This window comes from Ranitomeya imitator, chromosome 1 (genome assembly GCF_032444005.1).
Source record: "Ranitomeya imitator isolate aRanImi1 chromosome 1, aRanImi1.pri, whole genome shotgun sequence".
NCBI classification, from domain to species: Eukaryota; Metazoa; Chordata; class Amphibia; order Anura; family Dendrobatidae; genus Ranitomeya; species Ranitomeya imitator.
Window position 1 is genome coordinate 108,403,812 of NC_091282.1, and position 21,308 is coordinate 108,425,119.

General features: G+C 43.3%; 1 long non-coding RNA gene across 1 annotated transcript; it reads left to right on the plus strand.

Annotated features, from left to right (window-relative positions):
- The first annotated feature begins 1,612 nt into the window (after window positions 1-1,612).
- LOC138657632 (uncharacterized) lies at window positions 1,613-21,278 on the plus strand. The gene is made up of 3 exons (XR_011317102.1): window positions 1,613-1,645; window positions 7,553-7,659; window positions 20,144-21,278. It is a non-coding gene; the product is annotated as an uncharacterized lncRNA (long non-coding RNA).
- Window positions 21,279-21,308: the final 30 nt, after the last annotated feature.

Here is a 21,308-nt window from a genome sequence, read left to right on the forward strand (position 1 = left end):
TGGTTCTCAGCTAAAAAAAAGAGGGAAGCAGCACCACATTCCCACATTATACCTTCCTGGGGTAATGATTTGCCCTACAGCCCTCAAGCTGGTGTAAAACCACAATTTCCAGCATGCCCTGACATGATGAACTGTCCAGGAACAAGAAAAAAAAAAAATCAGACTGAGAACCCTAAATTGTAGATTGCCACCAGCGTGAGATCCATAAGTTGTGCCCCCTGCTCTACACTCAGTGCTGGGTCCAGACGGCGTAATTCACAGTCTGTATACGGACTGCAAAAGCCGGACTGACCGCCGGTCACACGACCCAAACCCACAGTCTCATAGAGACCTATAAGGCTCGGGTTGGGAGGCCCGGGGTCAGTCCAGGTATTGGAACATACGTCGTCTGAACTCTGCCAAGGCCTCATTCACACTGGCAATTTTCATATATGTTCTATGACTATGTTTTTTTTTATGACTAGCCCACATACCCATCATAGTCTATGTGGCTGCTCACATGTATGTGTTTTTTTTTTTTTGCAGACTGAGTGCCTGCAAAGAAAATAATGTGCTATCCATGATTTTCATGTACACATTAAAGTCTATGGTGCTGTTCACACGTCTGTGTTTCTTTGTGGACCATTTTACTTCAAAAACAGAGATGTCCGTTTTTGATCCGAGTCTCGGTTCAGATGGTTGTATTTCACAGTCCGTGAACAGATCAGGGTTGCCAAAAGTCAAGAAATTCCAGGACAAGCCGCAAAAATAGGGCACTTTTTTGACCTGTCCATAAAAAAATGCTCTTCTGCACAGTGCATGTTCCCGTGCTCTTCTGCACAGAGCACGTGCCTGTTCTTCTGCACAGGGCATGTGCCCGCTCTTCTGCACAGTGCTGGTGCCCGCTCTTCTGCACAGGGCACGTGCCCGTTCTTCTGCACAGTGCTGGTGCCCACTCTTCTGCACAGTGCTGGTGCCTGTTCTTCTGCACAGGGCATGTGCCCGTTCTTCTGCACAGTGCTGGTGCCCACTCTTCTGCACAGTGTTGGTGCCCACTCTTCTGCACAGGGCATGTGCCCGCTCTTCTGCACAGGGCATGTGCCCGCTCTTCTGCACAGTGCTGGTGCCCACTCTTCTGCACAGTGCTGGTGCCTGCTCTTCTGCACAGGGCATGTGCCCGCTCTTCTGCACAGCCCATGTGCCCGCTCTTCTGTACAGTGCTGGTGCCAACTCTTCTGTAGAGAGGATGTGCCCACTCTTCTGCACAGTGCTGGTGCCCACTCTTCAGCACAGGGCATGAGCCCACCCTTCTGCACAGTGCTGGTGCCCGCTCTTCTGCACAGAGCCTGTGCCCGCACTGCCAGGGCCAGGACCTGCTATCTCTCATACACCATGTTCCTATTTGCTTTATGATAAACATTATCAGAGCAGAGAAGTCCAACCTATGCCTGCTCTGTGTCTGTCTGATTTCCCGCCAGCTGCCATTGGCTGTGCTCAGAGGTGGGGCACATGGTCTCATTCCTGGGAAGGATCTAGTGAACTTCTGTAACTTTTAACTCTTTGCTACTATTACACTTCGACCTTTGAGCTGGGAACATGGAGTCCCCTTCTAGCAGCACTATATGGCTCATGTCCTGTATTGATTTTTACATGAATCAACACTGAGGTAGAAAAAAGCCTCTGAACATGCAGGTCAGCAGAATGGGACGATAATGAGTTAGCATTGCTCTATCAGGCAATATTCTTCTGATGAAAAATCCAATTTAGGAAGGAATGCAAATAACGCAGGAGAGAACACGAGTGATAAGTCACAAGCTGCCAGATGCAGCAATTTACACTGCGAAATGGGAGAGCAGGAGAAGAGCAGGAGAAGAAATATCCAAGTGATCAATATATAATATGTAATATACAGAACAGAGTCTGTAACGCAGCCACATGCTAATTTGTGGTCAGCCAGGTGTGGTGAAACTACAACTCCCAGCATCTTGTCACATACAGCTTGCGAGGCGAAGAATTTACCTGCTGGAATACTGCAGCCTAGGAGATAGGACTATAATCATTACTATGATATGGGTGCATATACAAGATGCAGCCATTCTTGTACTCCTGAAAACCAAATGCTTCAGTTAAACTGTATAATGGCATGAGCAGCGTCCTGTGACTTAAAGGGAACCTGTCACCCCCAAAATCAAAATGAGCTAAGCCCACAGGCATCAGACATTCTGTAATGCTGTAGATAAGCCCCTGATGTAACCTGAAAGATGATAAAAAGAGGTTAGATTATACTCACCCAGGGGCGTTCCCTCTGCGGTCTGGTCCGATGGGTGTCGCGGTACGGTTCGGGGCCTCCCATCTTCTTATGATGACGTCCTCTTCTTGTATTCACACTGCGGCTTCGGCACAGGCGTACTTTGTCTGTCCTGTTGAGGGCAGAGCAAAGTACTGCAGTGCGCAGGCGCCGGGAAAGTTCAGAGAGGTCCGGCGCCTGCGCACTGCAGTACTTTGCTCTGGCTGTAGTTTTGATAAAATCACTGCAATGAGTGGTATGGGCAGAGTTATACAGACCATGCATCAGGTTTCAAAGGTTTTTCTTTTCTAATCCACAAATGAGCTATATTAATATCTAAAATGTTTGTCTTAAGGCTCACCTGGTGAGGTAGGTCTAAATCGTAGTTTAGCGCGTGAAGATGTTGATGCAGCAAAGGTTAACCAGCTAGATAGTATGTGAAGCAGCAAAAACCAGTAGAGCTGGATATATAGGATGGCAAATGGATCTGGAAGTTCTAAATACAGCTGAGCTGAGTGTGCGGGCAGCACCTAGGTTCAGAGACAAGTGGGTGGGCAGGAACTGTGAGGCAGCAAAGTTGAGTGTGAGAAAAGATTCCGTATAACCTGCGTTTTCATCATTTAAACTTCTGCTCTTTCTGGGATTCTCAGTCCATTGGGCGGTCCTATCTGTGACTGACAGCCATCCATGTCAATCACGGATACTGAAACTGAGAATCCCAGGAAGAGCAGAGGTTTAAATAATAAATAAACTGGTTATATGAAATATTTTCTCACAAAACTCAGGTGCGCTGGATGTGGAGTGGGGTCTGCATATAAAGATAGCACTGAAAAAAGCCAAGTTGAGTATGCGATCAGGCATTTTGTAGCTGAGCTGAATACGCAGGTAGAACTCATGAACATCAAAACTAAGTAGATAGTCACCTTGTCGTAGGAGAGCTAGATGTATGGATTAGAAATGAGCGAACCGGAACTTATAAGTTTGGGGTTCCAGCCGACAGTTAGTGTCCGGCGCTAAACGTCGAACATGGACTTCTCTCGGAAGTCCGTTGCAATGTTTAGAGTTCCGGGTGAAGTTGAGAGAGATTTTTCTATCTTCAGTCAGGTTCTGGTTCAAGTTCGGGTACAGTTTGTACCCAAAGCGAACTTTCGAATAAGGTTTGGGTCGGGTATCAGAACCTGAACTTCCATGTGTCCACTAATCCCTAATCCCTGATGATTAGAAAATCAGGTACCTGGCTACAGAAGAGCTAAATGTGAATTGAAAATATAGTTTTGGAAAGCTCGTGGTTGTAGGGTGCAATTGCTGCTTAAATACTCAAGTAGTGCACATCCACCTGAGCCGACGCTAAATCCTTTGGATGATTACATCAGAGATGCATGCTGTGTTACCATAGTAACCTGATACGCACTAGGACAGAGGGAATTGGCTTTCTAGGAAGAATATGCAAATACTGGCCCTGGAGCAAGTTCAGGTGGGTAAAAGGCTCCAGTATTATTTTTCTGAAGTATTTTCGCATGTATGGAGTTTATCAGAAGACTTTCAGCCTGATTTACAATATCATGAATGTAGCATGAGTTATGTTTTGGGCATCTAGATCGTCCGGCATGCATTGTGTCATGATTCCTCCTCTGTTTGGCGAGTGGCAGCTCAGCAATCCCATCTGAAGCATGGGCATGGTGAGCTGGAAGTGTGGTGAGTGACAGTCTGGTCACCCAATCAGTGCCGTGGCATGCTGGATTTCCTATAGGTGCCTCCTGTTCAGAATGATTCCCAGACTATTTAGTTGGCTGTCTGCTTCTTATCAATGCTAGTTGTAGCTCTGCTCTGTGCTTTTAGTTTTGATATTTTAATCTTTGTTGACTGACCTTGGATTTGCCTTTGACTATACGTTTGCCTAGCCCTTTTGTCTTGATCTTCTACCGTCTTGGAATTCTTACACGGGACTGTGACCTCACTATGGCTTTGCCTCACCCCTCTGTTTATGACATACCCTCCTGACTTTTGACCATAGACTCCCTGTCTTCTTCGCCTTGCTATTGTCACACATTGCTTGCAAATATCTGTATACAGCAATCCATGGCTATGCTTTTCAATATGTATAAAGTATTTTATTATAATAGGGACATGTTGTTGTATATACAGTGATAGCATGATTTGGGCAGGCTAGAGGATGAGCACTGTATAAGTGGCTACTCATGAGAGACCAACCAGATCAGGTAGCTGAGCCATCCTTGAAATGTGACCCAGGTCTACCATCCATTTTACTACCACAGTGTACTAAACTGTTCAGTTTACTGTGTTAAAAGACTGTTTCAAACTGCTAAGTATGTACAACCACCAAATCTTGATCCTCAGTATTAGCCAAAATTGTTAAGCTTCTTCTTATAGCAGCAATGCTCACCGGTGGCCTACCATTCACATAATGATGACTGGTAATAACAGCAAGTTAAAGCTGCCGCTACGGCATCACACAGGCCTAGCCATGATCATTTGCTCTTAATGGTTATGTATGTAATGTAGATATGCTATACGATATCCTTGATAGCTAAGTACCGTATGTTCTAAACTAGTCTGAGAACATAACCTTCTGATATAGAGTTCCCCTACAGAGTATTGTGATAATAATAGTGATGTACTCCCACTCCAATACAAATTGAAATAAAGAAAAGAAGGAATGGAGTAAACTACCCTCACCAAAATGATGATATGAGAATATATAAAAACAAAAATACTTTATTAATACCTGTTAAAATATTTAAAAATGACAGAAATGGACCACTGTGAGGTCAAACAAAATAACAATACAAGTAAATATCGAGCAGGACTGTCCCCACACCTACAGTACAGACCAAAAGTTTGGACACACCTTCTCATTTAAAGATTTTTCTGTATATTCATGACTATGAAAATTGTACATTCACACTGAAGGCATCAAAACAATGAACTAACACATGTGGAATTATATACTTAACAAAAAAGTGTGATACAACTGAAATTATGTCTTACAGTCTAGGTTCCTCAAAGTAACCACCTTTTGCTTTGATGACTGCTTTGCACACTCTTGGCATTCTCTTGATGAGCTTCAAGAGGTAGTCACCAGGAATGGTCTTCCAACAATCTTGAAGGAGTTCCCAGAGATGCTTAGCACTTGTTGGCCCTTTTGCCTTCACTCTGCGGTCCACCCCAAACCATCTTGATTGGGTTCAGGTCTGGTGACTGTGGAGGCCAGGTCATCTGGCGTAGCACCCCATCACTGTCCTTCTAGGGCAAATAGCCCTTACACAGCCTGGAGGTGTGTTAGGGGTCATTGTCCAGTTGAAAAATAAATGATGGTCCAACTAAACGCAAACCGGATGGAATAGCATGCCGCTGCAAGATGCTGTGGTAGCCATGCTGATTCAGTATGCCTTCAATTTTGAATAAATCCCCAACAGTGTCACCAGCAAAGCACCCCCACACCATCACACCTCCTCCTCCATTCTTTACAGTGGGAACCAGGCATGTAGAGTCCATCCGTTCACCTTTTCTGCGTCGCACAAAGACACAGTGGTTGGAACCAAAGATCTCAAATTTGGACTCATCAGACCAAAGCACAGATTTCCAGTGGTCTAATGACCATTCCTTGTGTTCTTTAGCCCAAAGAAGTCTCTTCTGCTTGTTGCCTGTCCTTAGCAGTGGTTTCCTAGCAGCTATTTTACCATGAAGGCCTGCTGCACAAAGTCTCCTCTTAACAATTGTTGTAGAGATGTGTCTGCTGCTAGAACTCTGTGTGGCATTGACCTGGTCTCTAATCTGAGCTGCAGTTACCCTGCGATTTCTGAGGCTGGTGACTCGTATAAACTTATCCTCAGAAGTAAAGGTGACTCTTGGTCTTCCTTTCCTGGGGCGGTCCTCATGTGAGCCAGTTTCTTTGTAGCGCTTGATGGTTTTTAGCACTACACATGGGGACACTTTCAAAGTTTTTCCAATTTTTGGGACTGTCTGACCTTCATTTCTTAAAGTAATGATGGCCACTTGTTTTTCTTTACTTAGCTGCTTTTTTCTTGCCATAATACAAATTCTAACAGTCTTTTCAGTAGGACTATCAGCTGTTTATCCACCAGACTTCAGCACAACACAACTGAGGGTCCAACACCATTTATAAGGCAAGAAATCCCACTTACTAAACCTGACAGGGCACACCTGTGAAGTGAAAACCATTCCCGGTGACTACCTCTTGAAACTCATCAAGAGAATGCCAAGAGTGTGCAAAGCAGTCATCAAATCAAAAGGTGGCTGCTTTGAAGAACATAGAATATAAGACATAATTTCAGTTGGTTCACACTTTTTTGTTAAGTATATAATTCCACATGTGTTAATTCATAGTTTTGATGCCTTCAGTGTGAATGTACAATTTTCATAGTCATGAAAATACAGAAAAATCTTTAAATGAGAAGGCGTGTCCAAACTTTTGGTCTGTACTACATATAGGGAGATCGCAAATACTAGGCACAGATAAGCATCCTGAGCCAGTATAGGGGATGTAAAACATCAACTAGACAGAATTATGCCAAAAAAAGAAAAGTGCAAAAAACATATTATTATCACAAAATTGGAAGTTCAAAAACTTTGGCATATGATAAATACATTATTATTTATGGGTCCAAACAAATAAGGTAGCTATTGCATCAGAAGTATATATCCAGCGAAATTCAGGTGCAATAATATGTCAATCACCTGAATAGGAAATTCAGGACTTTGGTATGTAAATATGTAGATGATGTTCACAATTCCAAAAAAGGGTTAAAGAGACAAGTGCAATGTGGTATATAAGAGATAAGTAGAAGATAGTAATTCTAACCAATTGGGTGCATAAATTGTTCACAGAGAAGCTTCGCAGGGTTCTAGTATAGAAGTGCATGTTATGCAGTCTCAAAAGTGTAATGCTTTCCTTACCCATGTATAAGAGAAGGGGGAGGTCACCTGCCTATGCCCCCAACGTGCTTTTTTACGGCTGCTTTTACGAGGGGTCAGATAGACAATCTAGTTCACAAGTAACTATCCTATTCATTGATGCCCTCTAGGAGTGTGCATTCAGAGTTCACTGTAAATCACTGAATAGAGTAAAATAAAAAGTATACTAAATCTTTGTCAGCAAACCATTTATCAGTATAGTAATGCTCACACGTAGGACTGCATGTGCAACCTGACTACCTTGCCAAAGCTTATCTTAGATAGCAGTAACAATCCACAACAGCTGAGCACCTTAAGATATTTTCATTCTTTCTTTTCTCTTGATTGTAGATTTAGTGCTTGGCCCTGAATGAATGTATCCAACATTGAGGCACTTCTGAAGCTATGATTATCTCTATTATCAGAGATGCTCGTACATCTGAAGAAGCTCCAAACAGGTAACTGAGTTCTTTGACAGAGGCAGATGCTATTGTATGCCTTTAGTGAGACAAAAGTATCATTTAGTTGATCTATTTTATTTCTAGAGATTGTAAAACAATGATCACAAAAGCTGTTATAAGGGTTTAACATGAACTGAGCTCTTCGAGTGGTTGTTCATCCACATCCAAGCAAGAAATGATATAAAAACACCAATATGTACTTTCAGCCACTTGTACAGTTCGAGTCTTCGGTACCAGTTTAATTAGCTCCTTCACAATCTCCTGATCAGTATACAGTGGGGAAAAATGTATTTAGTCAGCCACCAATTGTGCAAGTTCCCCACTTAAAAAGATGAGTGAGGCCTTTAATTGACATCATAGGTAGACCACAACTATCAGAGTCAAAATGAGAAAACAAATCCAGAAAATCGCCTTATCTGATTTGGCAAGATTTATTTTGCAAAATATGGTGGAAAATAAGTATTCGGTCACCTAAAAACATGCAAGATTTCTGGCTCTCACAGATATGTAACTTCTTCTTTAAGAGGCTTCTCTGCCTCCACTCATTACCTGTAGTAATGGCACCTGTTTGAACTTATCAGTATAAAAGACACCTGTCCACAACCTCAAACAGTCACACTCCAAACTCTACTATGGTGAAGACCAAAGAGCTGTCAAAGGACACCAGGAACAAAATTGTAGCCCTGCACCAGGCTGGGAAGACTGAATCTCCAATAGGCGATCAGCTTGGTGTGATTAAATCAACTGTGGGAGCAATAATAAGAAAAATGGAAGACATACAAGACCACTGATAATCTCCCTCGATCTGTGGCTTCACACTAGATCTCACCTCATGGGGTCAAAATGATCACAAGAACGGTGAGCAAAAATCCCAGAACCACATGGGGGGACCTAGTGAATGAACTGCATGGACCTGGGACCACCGTAACAAAGGATACCATCAGTAACACACTACGCCGCCAGGGACTCAGATCCTGCAGTGCCAGACGTGTCCTCTTGCTTAAGCCATAAGAGTATTGGGAGAATGTTATATGGTCTGATGAAACCAAAGTAGAACTGTTTGGTAGAAACAAAACTCATTGGGTTTGGAGGAGGCAGAATGCTGAGTTGCATCCAAAGAACACCATACCTACTGTGAAGCATGGGAATGGGAACATCCTGATTTTGGGATGTTTCTCTGCAAAGGGTCCAGGACGACTGATCCGTGAACATGAAAGAATGAATGGGGCCATGTATCGTGAGATTTTGAGTGCAAACCTCCTTCCATCAGCAATGGCATTGAAGATAAAACATGGATGGGTCTTTCAGCATGATAATGATCCCAAGCACACCGCCAGGGCAATGTAGGAGTGGCTTCGTAAGAAGCTTATGAAGGTCCTGGAGTGGCCTAGCCAGTCTCCAGATCTCAAACCCATAGAAATCATTTGGAAGGAGTTGAAAGTCAGTGTTGCCCAGCGACAGGCCCAAAACATCACTGCTCTAGAGGAGATCTGCATGGAGGAATGGGCCAATATACCACCAACAGTGTGTGCCAAGCTTGTGAAGACTTACAGAAAACGTTTGACCTCTGTCATTGCCAATAAAGGATATACTTTATAACAAAATATTGAGATGAACTTTTGTTAACCCCTTACTGACCTCGGACGGGATAGTACGTCCGATGTCAGCTCCCTTGCTTTGATGCAGGGCTCCGCGGTGAGCCCACATCAAAGCCGGGACATGTCAGCTGTTTTGAACAGCTGACATGTGCCCGCAATAGCGGCGGGTGAAATCGCGATTCACCCGCCGCTATTAACTAGTTAAATGCCGCTGTCAAACGCAGACAGCGGCATTTAACTACTGCATCCGGATATGAGTGCATCGCCAACCCCCGTCACATGATCGGGGTCAGCGATGCTTCTCCATTGTAACCATAGAGGTCCTTGAGACCTCTATGGTTACTGATCGCCGGTGGCTGTGAGCGCCACCCTGTGGTCGGCGCTCACAGCACACCTGCTTTTCTGCTACATAGCAGCGAACATAAGATCGCTGCTATGTAGCAGAGGCGATCGGGTTGTGCCTGCTTCTAGCCTCCCATGGAGGCTATTGAAGCATGGCAAAAGTAAAAAAAAAAAAGTTAAAAAAAATGTGAAAAAAATAAAAAAAATATAAAAGTTTAAATCACCTCTCTTTCGCCCCAATCAAAATAAATCCATAAAAAAAAAATCAAACCTACACATATTTGGTATCACCGCGTTCAGAATCGCCCGATCTATCAATGAAAAAGAAGCATTAACCTGATCGCTAAACGGCGTAAAATGCAATAACGGGCGATCAAATGAACGTATCTGCACCGAATTGGAATAATTAAAAACGCCATCTCGGCACGCAAAAAATAAGCCCTCAACCGACCTCAGATCATGAAAAATGGAGACGCTACGAGTATCGGAAAATGGCGCAATTTTTTTTTTTAGCAAAGTTTGGAATTTTTTTTCACCACTTAGGTAAAAAATAACCTAGACATGTTAGGTGTCTATGAACTCGTAGTGACCTGGAGAATCATAATGGCAGGTCAGTTTTAGCATTTAGTGAACCTAGCAAAAAAGCCAAACAAAAAACAAGTGTGGGACTGCACTTTTTTTGCAATTTCACTGCACTTTGAATTTTTTTCCTGTTTTCTAGTACACGACATGGTAAAACCAATGTCGTTCAAAAGTACAACTCGTCCCGCAAAAAATAAGCCCTCACATGGCCAAATTGACAGAAAAATAAAAAAGTTATGGCTCTGGGAAGGAGGGGAGCGAAAAACGAACACGGAAAAGTGGAAAATCCCAAGGTCATGAAGGGGTTAATAACCAAATATTTATTTTCCACCATAATATGCAAAATAAATCTTGCCAAATCAGACAAGGTGATTTTCTGGATTTGCTTTCTCATTTTGACTCTCATAGTTGTGGTCTACCTATGATATAAATTACAGGCCTCTCTCATCTTTATAAGTGGGAGAACTTGCACAATTGGTGGCTGACTAAATACTTTTTTTCCTCACTGTATATCACCACTGTGAACCTGATGCGTCATTAACTAAACTCTTATAACACATGATGTAGATATATAGCTGTCGACCGCTGGATCATTCAGCTGACAGCTATCTCTTCCGACTCCCTCATCCACAGGAGTTTTCGGATCGGCAGCAGCTTATCTCTGCGCTGAACAAAAGGATCAACCTTTGATTTCCAATAACTGGATCCTTATTTCCCCACACATCATATATTGCAGGAGGACCCCTTACACATGATGGCTGGGCTGACTTTTATGTAATGTGAATGGGGGTCTTACTTATAAAGTCAGCATTGTAATGTGATGCTCTATGACCTCAATTCATGATTTTTAAAGGGGTCCCACTGCCCAAGTTTCATTTATAATACTCAAGTTTTTAGATGTGGCAGAGGAGGTTTTGGTCCCCTTCATTCATTATGGCTCAGAGACCACTGGTGTATCTTGAAGCTCTTGAGCCCAAATGTCAAATGTCCAACAGGGCCTCCAACTATCACAAGCTCATATGCCCAAATGCAAAATCCCTAACAGGGCCTTCAACTATCACTGGTCTTCAACTGTATTAGCCTCCAAACCATACACCCATTATAGTTACCACCCAGCCATGAGCTCCTATTACCTCATCACCCCAATTAACTACACCCATGGTCATATAAACACAATAAAAAATACCAAATTGTAACCCCTCACAGACATAGATAAATTGACCATCTAAAAACGTTTCCTCAAATGAAATGGTCGGGGTCAGTTGATTATGAGAGGTGTTACTTTACCGTATCTAGAAGCATGGACAGGAATGATCATAAAGTGTTTTACAACCCTTTCAAGTTGTTTGCCTGTTTCCCCGTGCCCCCCACAGTCATGGCTTTCAGTAGGTAATATCCTTTGTACCCTTTTTGTCTGTGCAAGATAAATATACCAATATATTTTAGCACCAATGGAAGATTTTCAGTTATGTGTTTATGGATGTAAATCCCTGATTATTAATGCCACCAAGGTAAATAAAAATAAGTGGGATAATGAAGACCATCTTACTTGGCATGAGGAGTTTTATCAGAATTCAGCAGCTGAATATGGGATAGGGGTTTTGTAAATGGTATTGTAAAACATAAAATAAATTCCACCATAGCATAAAATGTTGTCAAGCCAGAAGCAAAGGAAACTCAGGATATTACCTTGGGATTTTAGGATATGAAAGGCCAAGCCAGCATATCCATTTATCCAATTCGTATGAGGATGTTTGGCATTTCTACAAAATTAGTATAAGAGGTCAAAATCTGGGTGAAACGTTATTCTCATTGCTATAACACTTTATTAGTCATGTAGTCTAAAGCAGAAGAACTTTCCCCACAATTAAATATCATTTATTTGTTACACAAAAATTAATAATTTTTAAACTGGAATTATTTTTAGTGTCTCCTGAGCTTAGATATTTGTTACATTCTCATCATGTCGCTCCCCGTTGTTCTCTAACTCCTTCTTAAAACCTGGAGTATTTAGTATTTTCGGTAAGAAGCTTCCTCACTTCACTGATTCATATTGATGGCAGCTACTCACAAAAGAACATGGGTGGTGACTAGTGATGAGCCAGTATACTCGTTACTCGAGATTTCCCGAACATGCTCGGGTGTCCTCCGAGTATTTGCTCGGAGATTGTTTTCATCGCCGCAGCTGAATGATTTACATCTGTTAGCCAGCTTGACTACATGTGGGGATTCCCTAGCAACCAGGCAACCCCCACATGTACTTAAAGGGAACCTGTCACCTGAATTTGGTGGTACTGGTTTTGGGCAATCTTACCTTGCGCAGGCGTGTACTACGGAGGAGAGAGAATGAACTTCAATCCAATATTTTGACCAGCATGCAGCTAGCGGGTAAGGAAAGGGTGAATCAAACACCCGAAAACTCCCCCCATATGACCCAAAACCAGTCCCGACAAATTCAGGTGACAGGTGCCCTTTAAGCTGGCTAACAGATGTAAATCATTCAGCTGCGGCAAGAAAAACTAAATCTCTGAGCACTTACAAATACTCGGAGACCCCCGAGCATGCTCGGGAAATCTTGAGCAACGAGTATACTCGCTCATCACTAGTGGTGACATTAGTGACCATCAACACTGGACTCATTAGGTGGATCTCTTGCAAGGGAATTGTAAGAAGACTTGGTGGCACTAAAAGCAGTATGTAAAAGCAATGCAATTTTTTGTCATATTTGAAAATGAATCCAACTAAAAGTAAATGTTATAATTTATTTTAGCTAATTATTAATTGTTGGGCAACTCCATTCTGCCCCATATATTACCATACATTTTCGTATCCACACATATACCAACACAAATACCATATAGTATAGACAGACCATGGGTCTCAAACATGCAGTCCTCAGAGCACTGGAGACCAGAGATATAACATACCTTCTACAACTGTGATTGTGCCAGGGGAGGAAGTGGTTCCACTGAAACCAATCGCCTATTTCAGCTCAATGATTGTCCCTGGACACATATCTAGTTGAACTATCTTGCAGTGCAGAGAGCCACCGGATCCCTGCACCCAGCTAACTATGCAAGCCACCAGCTATCAGAGGCTGTCTGCCGACATCAGTGCATCCGTCGCATGACGTCACTGCAGTGCTCATCCTCGTCGCAATGCTCTGGCTATGGAGAAGGAAGAGGACGTTGCTGATTGTGGAAATGGAGACAGGTGAGAAGAATAATTTTTTTTAAATGTGTATGCGAAGAGCAGCAGGATGGTGGTCAGGATAGGGGTCATTATTACAGCATGGGGACCAGGATGAGGGACATTATTAAAGAACGGGGATAGAATGGGAGAAATTATTACAGAATAGGACACATTGTTGCAGGATAGGGGCCAGACTGAAGGACATTGTTACAGGATGGGGCCAGGACAGGTGACATTTTTATAGGATGGGAGCCATTATTAATGAAAAGGGCTAGGATGGGTGACATTATTACAATGCAATAGCCAGGATGGGGGGCATTATAAAAGAAAGGGGATTGAATGGGGGGCATTATTACAGAATTGGAAATATTATTACTGGACAAGTGACAATATTAAAGAAAAGAGCCAAGACAAAAGACATAATTACAGAAAAGGGACCATTATTAAAGGATGCGGGACAGGTAAGGGGACATTATAACAGTATGGGAAACATTATTGAAGGATGAGGGACAATATTACAAGAATGGTCGATATTCATACAAGATGGGAGTCAGGACAGAGGACATTATAACAGGATGAGGGCCCTAATTGGGAACATACATTATTAATTTTAAGGAGCAAGCGTGGGGGGCAGGAGGGCATGATTACTGTACAGGACCAATAGGGGGACAAAAAAAGGAAACAAAATTGTAAAAATTAAAGAAATCAAATAGGGGTACTCGGTACCGGGTCCTGCGGTTCACAGGGGGATGTCACGGTGGCTGCAACCCGGTCAGTAGCCCTGGGCGCTCATGTAAAAGGGGAAGGTCTTTAAAGGGATAAAGTTTATGTTCGTGATGCCACCTGTGGTATTCGGTCAGGGTGACCGACGCTGCTTTAAGGGGTTCACTGAAGGGATGTTATGGCAGCTAGATGGTATATCTTCCCACAGGTGAAGTTTATCCCCAGGGCTCCCGGTGTGTAGATGGTGGTATGGTGAGAGATGCAGAGAAGAACGAGGACCTTGTTTACTATTGGTATCAGCAGTCACAGTCCAGGGCACCAGATCACAGGGCAGGCAGAGTCCGGCCGGTTCAGAGGCAAGTCCGGAGTCCCCTTACCCAGGTGGAGAATAGAAGCCTTCCTTTGTGCTGTGGTGGTGTAGTCCCTTACTGCTAAGCTTCACATAAGGTCTTCACAGATGTTATCTCTCTCTCTCTGTCGCCTGGTTAGGATAGGACAAAACCCGTATGACTGGTGAGTTGAGCCTGTGTATAGGATCTCTTAGATGACCCGGCTCTGTGGGGTGTCACCATGCCTCCTGGGTGTCGGTGTGGACAGGTAACGTGCAATTAGCTGTCCTGCCGGTCTCTGATGTAAGCCGTGGAGGTCCTCACAACCTCGGTGTTCCGGCCACCAGTGTTTCTGCGCCTCAGAAGGAGGCAGCCTGCTCGGGGCTGGTCCCCTTCTGGTATCCTCTCCTGTGCTTCCTCACCTGCACACTCACTGCAATCAATTCTGCTTTCTAAATGTCTCTTTCTGGGAGCTGCAGCTCAGGGGGCATGCACAGCTCCGTTGACCCTCTGTCCTCCTCAGATGGATGTTTGGAACTTTCTAACTTTCCCTACAGACTACCAGTTATATATATATGGGGAGTCACCTAGTAAATAGGATCAAAAGCTCCCCCTTGTGGCCTGAAGTGTGAATGTGTTGCCTGTTTGTGGTACCTGGATGCAGTTATCCTTCCTTGCCTTTGAATGTAGCATCACTCTCCCCGAGAGGAAAGCAATGCCACTGTGACGACCAGGACCCTGGGGCGCCACATACACGTTTGGTATCATTGCATCTGGAGTAACTCAAGCTCCTCAAATATACCATAACCCTTAGACTACGTTCCCGCGATGAGCTTTTGGTGTGTTTTGATGCTGCATGTTTTTGCTGTGTCAAAAGGACAGCATCTTACAGTTCTGGCAAAGTGGATGGGATTTCTGAAAATCTCCTTCCCACTGTGCTTCTCTTTAAGGCAGCACAAACTCACCTGCGGTGGATTTTTTCAAATCTGCAGCATGTGAATTTTTCTTGCGGATGCGCTGAGTTTTCTGTGAGGAATTTCCCCATAGACTTGCATTAGGTGCAGAAATTCCTGCAGGTAAAAAACGTGTACATGTGTTTTTAGTGCCTTTCTGCGGCGGAAATGCATCACAACCGCATGTAATCCGCACTTAAGTGTGTCAAAATGTACAAAAATATATCTATATACACTGCTCAAAAAAATAAAGGGAACACTAAAATATGACATCCTAGATATCACTGAATGAAATATTCCAGTTGTAAATCTTTATTCATTACATAGTGGAATGTGTTGAGAACAATAAAACCTAAAAATGATCAACATAAATCACAACTAATATCCTACTGAGGTCTGGAGTTGGAACGATGCTCAAAATCAAAATGGAAAATGAAGTTACAGGCTGATCCAATCTCAGTGGAAATGCCTCAAGACAAGGAAATGATGCTCAGTAGTGTGTGTGGCCTCCAAGTGCCTGTATGACCTCCCTACAATGCCTGGGCATGCTCCTGATGAGGCTGCGGATGGTCTCCAGAGGATCTCCTCCCAGACCTTGACTAAAGCATCTGCCAACTCCTGGACAGTCTGTGGTGCAACGTGACATTGGTGGATGGTGCGAGACATGATGTCCCAGATGTGTTCAATCGGATTCAGGTCAGGGGAACGGGCGGGCCAGTCCATAGCTTCAATGCCTTCATCTTGCAGGAACTGCTGACACACTCCAGCCACATGAGGTCTGGCATTGTCCTGCATTAGGAGGAACCCAGGGCCAACCGCACCAGCATATGGGGTCTGTTGAGGGCAGAGCAAAGTACTGCAGTGTGCAGGCGCTGGCCCTCTCTGACCTTCCCAGGGCAGATATGTGCGCCTGCGCAGGAGCATGATGCCGGGGAGCGATGAAGCAACAGGAGGGCGGCATCGCAAGAAGATGGGAGGTGCCGGAACCAGACCTGTGACACCCATCGGACCGGACCGCCCACCGGGTGAGTATAATAAAGGCGGTGGCTGTATCTTACAGCAGCCAAAACTGCTGACAGGTTCACTTTAAGAAGGGCCCACAAGTTCTCAAAAGGTTTACGTCCAGTGACGAAGGGGCATGTCATTATTCTTTCATCTTTAAGGCCATTACTGGCAGCCAAGCAGTGGAGACTTTGATACATGAAATGGAGCATTGTCCTGCATAAAATTGATGGTTTCCTTGAAAGACACATACTTTTTCCTGTACCACTGCTTGAATATAGTATATTTTAAAAACTGGCAGCAGGTTCAACAAGCTCACTTGTAATAATATCAGTGAGTCGCCCACCAGGGCCATGGGGTGCTCGGTGCCGGACTTAAGGGGGATGTGTCATGGCAGTGACCTGGTCCGTGGCCCTGGGCGCCCATGTAAAAGGGAATTGAATAAAGTTTGAGTTTGTGATGCCACCTGTGGTATTCAGTCAGTAAGGACCGACGCTGCTTAAAGGGGTCCTCTGGGGTGATGTTATGGCAGCTAGATGGTATAACTTCCCACAGGTGAAGTAGGTCTCCAGAGCTCCCGATGTATAGGTGAAGATGGTGATAAGTGCAGTGAAGAACGAGGACACGAGTTTGCAGTTTCTTTACCTGGTTTACTGTAGCTTCAGGCAACTGCAGTCCAGGGCACCAAACAACAGGTACAGGCAGGGTCTGGCCAGCTTTGAAGCGAATCCAGAGTCCTCTGACTAGGTAGAGGTAAAAGCCTTCCCCAAAGCGCGGTGGTGTTGTAGTCCCTTACTGCCTATGGCTTCTGATAAGGTCCTCACAGTTCCTCTCTATCCTCCATATAGATTAAGACACCACGCATATGAAAGGTGAAGCAGGCCTTTTTATAGGGTCTCTATCACGACCCAGGCCCTATATTTATCACTGTGTCTCCTGGGTATAAAGGCGGACAGGTGATTTACAATCCAGCTGTCCTGACGGTTTCAGCTATGTCACATTAGAGTTCAGCACAGCCTCGGTCTTCCGGCTACTGGAATCTGCACCAGCCAGGGAGGTAGCCAAGTCACTGCTCTGCTCCACTGGTATTATTCTCCTGTGCTTTCTCTCTCTTGCACTCTTTCTACAAACTGTTCGTTCCGTCTGTTCTCTTTCTCCAGGAGCTGTAGCAATTCCAGCTATTCGGCCCCTTCAGACCTTCTGACACTCTATGCCTGTCTGCTTTCTTCTCTGTCCTCTGACAGAATCCTCCCTAACTTCCTCTCCAGCCAGAATATATAAGGGAATTTCCCCTTAATCCGGGTTCAGCGCTCCCCCTTCTGGTCTGGAGTATAAATGTGTTGTATGTAAGTGATTACCTGGTGAAAGTTATCCTTCATCGCTTCCAAGCATGCCATCACTGTCCCCAAGGGGAAAGCGATGCCACTGTGATGACCAAGACCCTGGGGCGTCACCCCCCCCGTTAAATCCAGTACTCCTGGACTAGGAAAACGAAAACAACAATTGACAGGTATTAAAAGACATGCAACATTTTGATATGCTTGATAACAGATTAAACAGGTAAATTAACATAGCTTAAGCTTCCCTTTCTGGGAGGAATTAATTCTTTAACGTTGCAAACATATTTACGATAAGGTAAATAACTTCTCAAGACTATGTAACGGCTCCTACCCTTACGGGTATACTATCTTTTTAAGACTATTTTCATTCACTATATCTCGCTATAAAATTTAATATTATCTGAAAAATCTAACTTTAATATTCAATGCTATCTGCATACTTTAACTATCTTGCATATGAAACACTATTTATGTCTTTCACTGAATCCTTAAACACTATCACTTTTTCAAAGTGCAACAAGGTCAACATTCTTTACGGAGGTAGTGCAATTAAAGGTGCAAAACGATATTCAAGTCAATAACTTTTCAACAGCAGCAACGAAGCGAGGGACCCGTTATCAACCCCCAACGTAGGCCTTAGGCGGGCTACAGGGTGTGTATCCAGACCCCGTGTTCTGCCACGCCAACTGATTTTGCTTCAGGTCTCTGTAAACAAATATGAACTTTAAGGCATCATTTGAAACGGTTCCTTTAAGAGTTTTATGTAAAACCAGTAGAAAGCACCTTAAGATGTACCAACTATATACAAGAAAGTCTTGATCATGCTTAGTTCATGATTCTGCAGTTCTTTGAAACAAATAACTGAACGGTTAACGGAAACTTGGCTAGGTTAAACAAAACTTTTAAAAAGTCTACTTATTTGCAATCATAATTAAACGTGCAGATTTAGTCTTTTCTTTTTCCAGGGTTGCTCAGGATGGTTGCTACTTCCTGAATGGGAAAACCGAGGGTCACAGCGCTCCACTGATGTATGTAGTGTTTTTTTTTTTTTACATTTACAATGGTAACCAGGGTAAATATCGGGTTACTAAGCGTGGCCCTGCGCTTAGTAACCCAATGTTTACCCTGGTTACCAGTGAAGACATCGCTGAATCGGCGTCACACACACCGATTCAGCGATGTCAGCGGGTGATCCAGCGACGAAATAAAGTTCTGGCCTTCTAGCTCCGACCAGCGATGTCACAGCAGGATCCTGATCGCTGCTGCGTGTCAAACACAATGATATCGCTATCCAGGACGCTGCAACGTCACGGATCGCTATCGTTATCGTTCTAAAGTCGCTCAGTGTGAAGGTACCTTTACAATCCAACACATACCACCCTTTTTAAACGAGCGGCGACCAGGCATCACATCAGCCCATATTAGTACCCCACCTCCAGCTTGCTGGCATCAAAGTGGAAGTCTGTGCCCATTACTGATCCAGCCATGGGTCCATCCATCTGGTCTATCAATAGTCACTGTCATCTCATCATTCTATAAAACTTTTGAAAAATCTGTCTTCAAATATATCTTGATACAATATTAACGTTTCCGCGCCTGTGTCTTGCTCAGGGTGGTCAGGTTTCAGTCTCCCTCACTTCGGCCATGTCTCTGAGCATTGAACACCTTGTACTTCTGGGCCTCGATGGAAGTTGCAGTTCAGCACAGGAGGATTATGGCTTCATGGTCACTTCAAATTAGATTCTTCTCAAATCTGTGGCAGTTAATGTGCGGCTTTTTTTCAACTCATTTTTTTTACCCTGTTGACTATTTACAACAAAAGGTTTAATGGTTCTTTGATTACCCCCCAATGTCTTAGCAATTTCAAGACTACTTTATCACTATGTAAGACTTGTAACAATTTTTTAATTCTTCGAGTCAGACAAACCTTTTTTTGGCCCATTTTTCCTGATGAAAACAAATTGCCTAATAACACTGCACACCTTGATAAAGTGTGATTTATCCTTAGGCATCACCCTCCTCATTACACGAATACACATCACCTGATCTGCTTCATCCAATAATTATTTAGGATTATACAGCTTGGAGTTGGAAAACCTGCAAAAAAATAATGATATGGTCAAAATAGTCACTTGTCTGGTAATTTTGCACACAGTGTACAGGCAGGTACTTATGCAGAAAACAGAAAATGATAATGTCATTTCACCATTGAAGTTTGTAGGAGTCCAGCGTGCACGGAACCCCGAGCGGACCACTCATCTGCAGCAATTGCATCAAGCTTGATAAAGAACACCCGTGTTCGAAACGCGTCGCTTGCTCCTGTTCCTGTCCACCATATTTGTTTAATTGTTTTTTGATGGAATAATGATTACTCTGAAAATGTTAACAGAAGCTGGAACCTTTTCCTTTTTTCTCTGCAGATACATATCCATCATGCAATACCATCAGGGAGACATCTAATTTGATTCTGCAGCTGGACTACAACCCCAAATATACAGAGAGTGTCATTAAGAAATATCTTCAGCCGAAAGAGAAAGGATTCCTAGAAGTGATGCTATGTCCCACAAAGAGCCATGATCTAACATCATCAAGTCTGTGTAGGATTACAAGGAAGAGTCAGAAGGATCTATGAAAGCCTACATCCTCAGAAGATCTGTGGTTAGTTCTCCAAGATGTTGGGAACTGCTGAGTTCCTTCAACAACTGCTTGCAAGTGTATGTAGAAGAATTGATACTCTTGTAAAAGCAAAGTGCAGTCACCCAAAATATTGATATGACTTAAAATTCTCTTTTGTACATTTCCATTAATCGTAAAAAAAAATAAACGCTTCTACATTAGAACGCACTCGCTTGGCAGCAGTTTGTCCACAACTGCCTAGAACTTTTGCACAGCACAGTCTATAAAATGTATCACACATATGTTTGCAAGATGAATATACTAAAAATAATATTTGGCTGAGGGTACAAGTACTTTATAGATTTAGATTTTCATTGCCGCAGTGAAAAACCTATCCGGGCATTGTAATATCTAATTTTTATTAGATCCTTCAGGCATTAACTGAATTCTAAAAGACGCAGCAGAAATCTTAAAACAACATGGGAGCTGGCCCCGACACACTCGTGTAACAGCTTTGAACTTGTCCATATTACCATACTCCGTACTGAGAAGACTTAGCGCACAACCGGCAGCTGAGAACAAATCCTCATGAAAATGAAGTTCTCAGCCAAGATCAAAAGCTTCCTGACCCGACCAATATCCAGTGGCACCAATGAGGCTGTGTGCAATTATCTGCAGTTGTGGGAATATGGAGGACATTAATATTCATTAACGGGTGTTTTTTTCTCCCACATCAAAGTCCCTCCCTGACGATTCCCGACATGTCGTTATATATTTTCAGCTTTAACTTCCATCTTTCATCGCTGCACTGTCTTCTGATCACTCAGACAGATATATTCAAAATTAAAAATATTCTTTGTTTAGCGGGAATATTTTACCGGCACAGTCATATTGTGTAATTAACATTGTAGAACTTGGGAAAATAAATGTGTTCCTCTACTTTTGTAGTTTGGGTTGCTTGGTAATCAG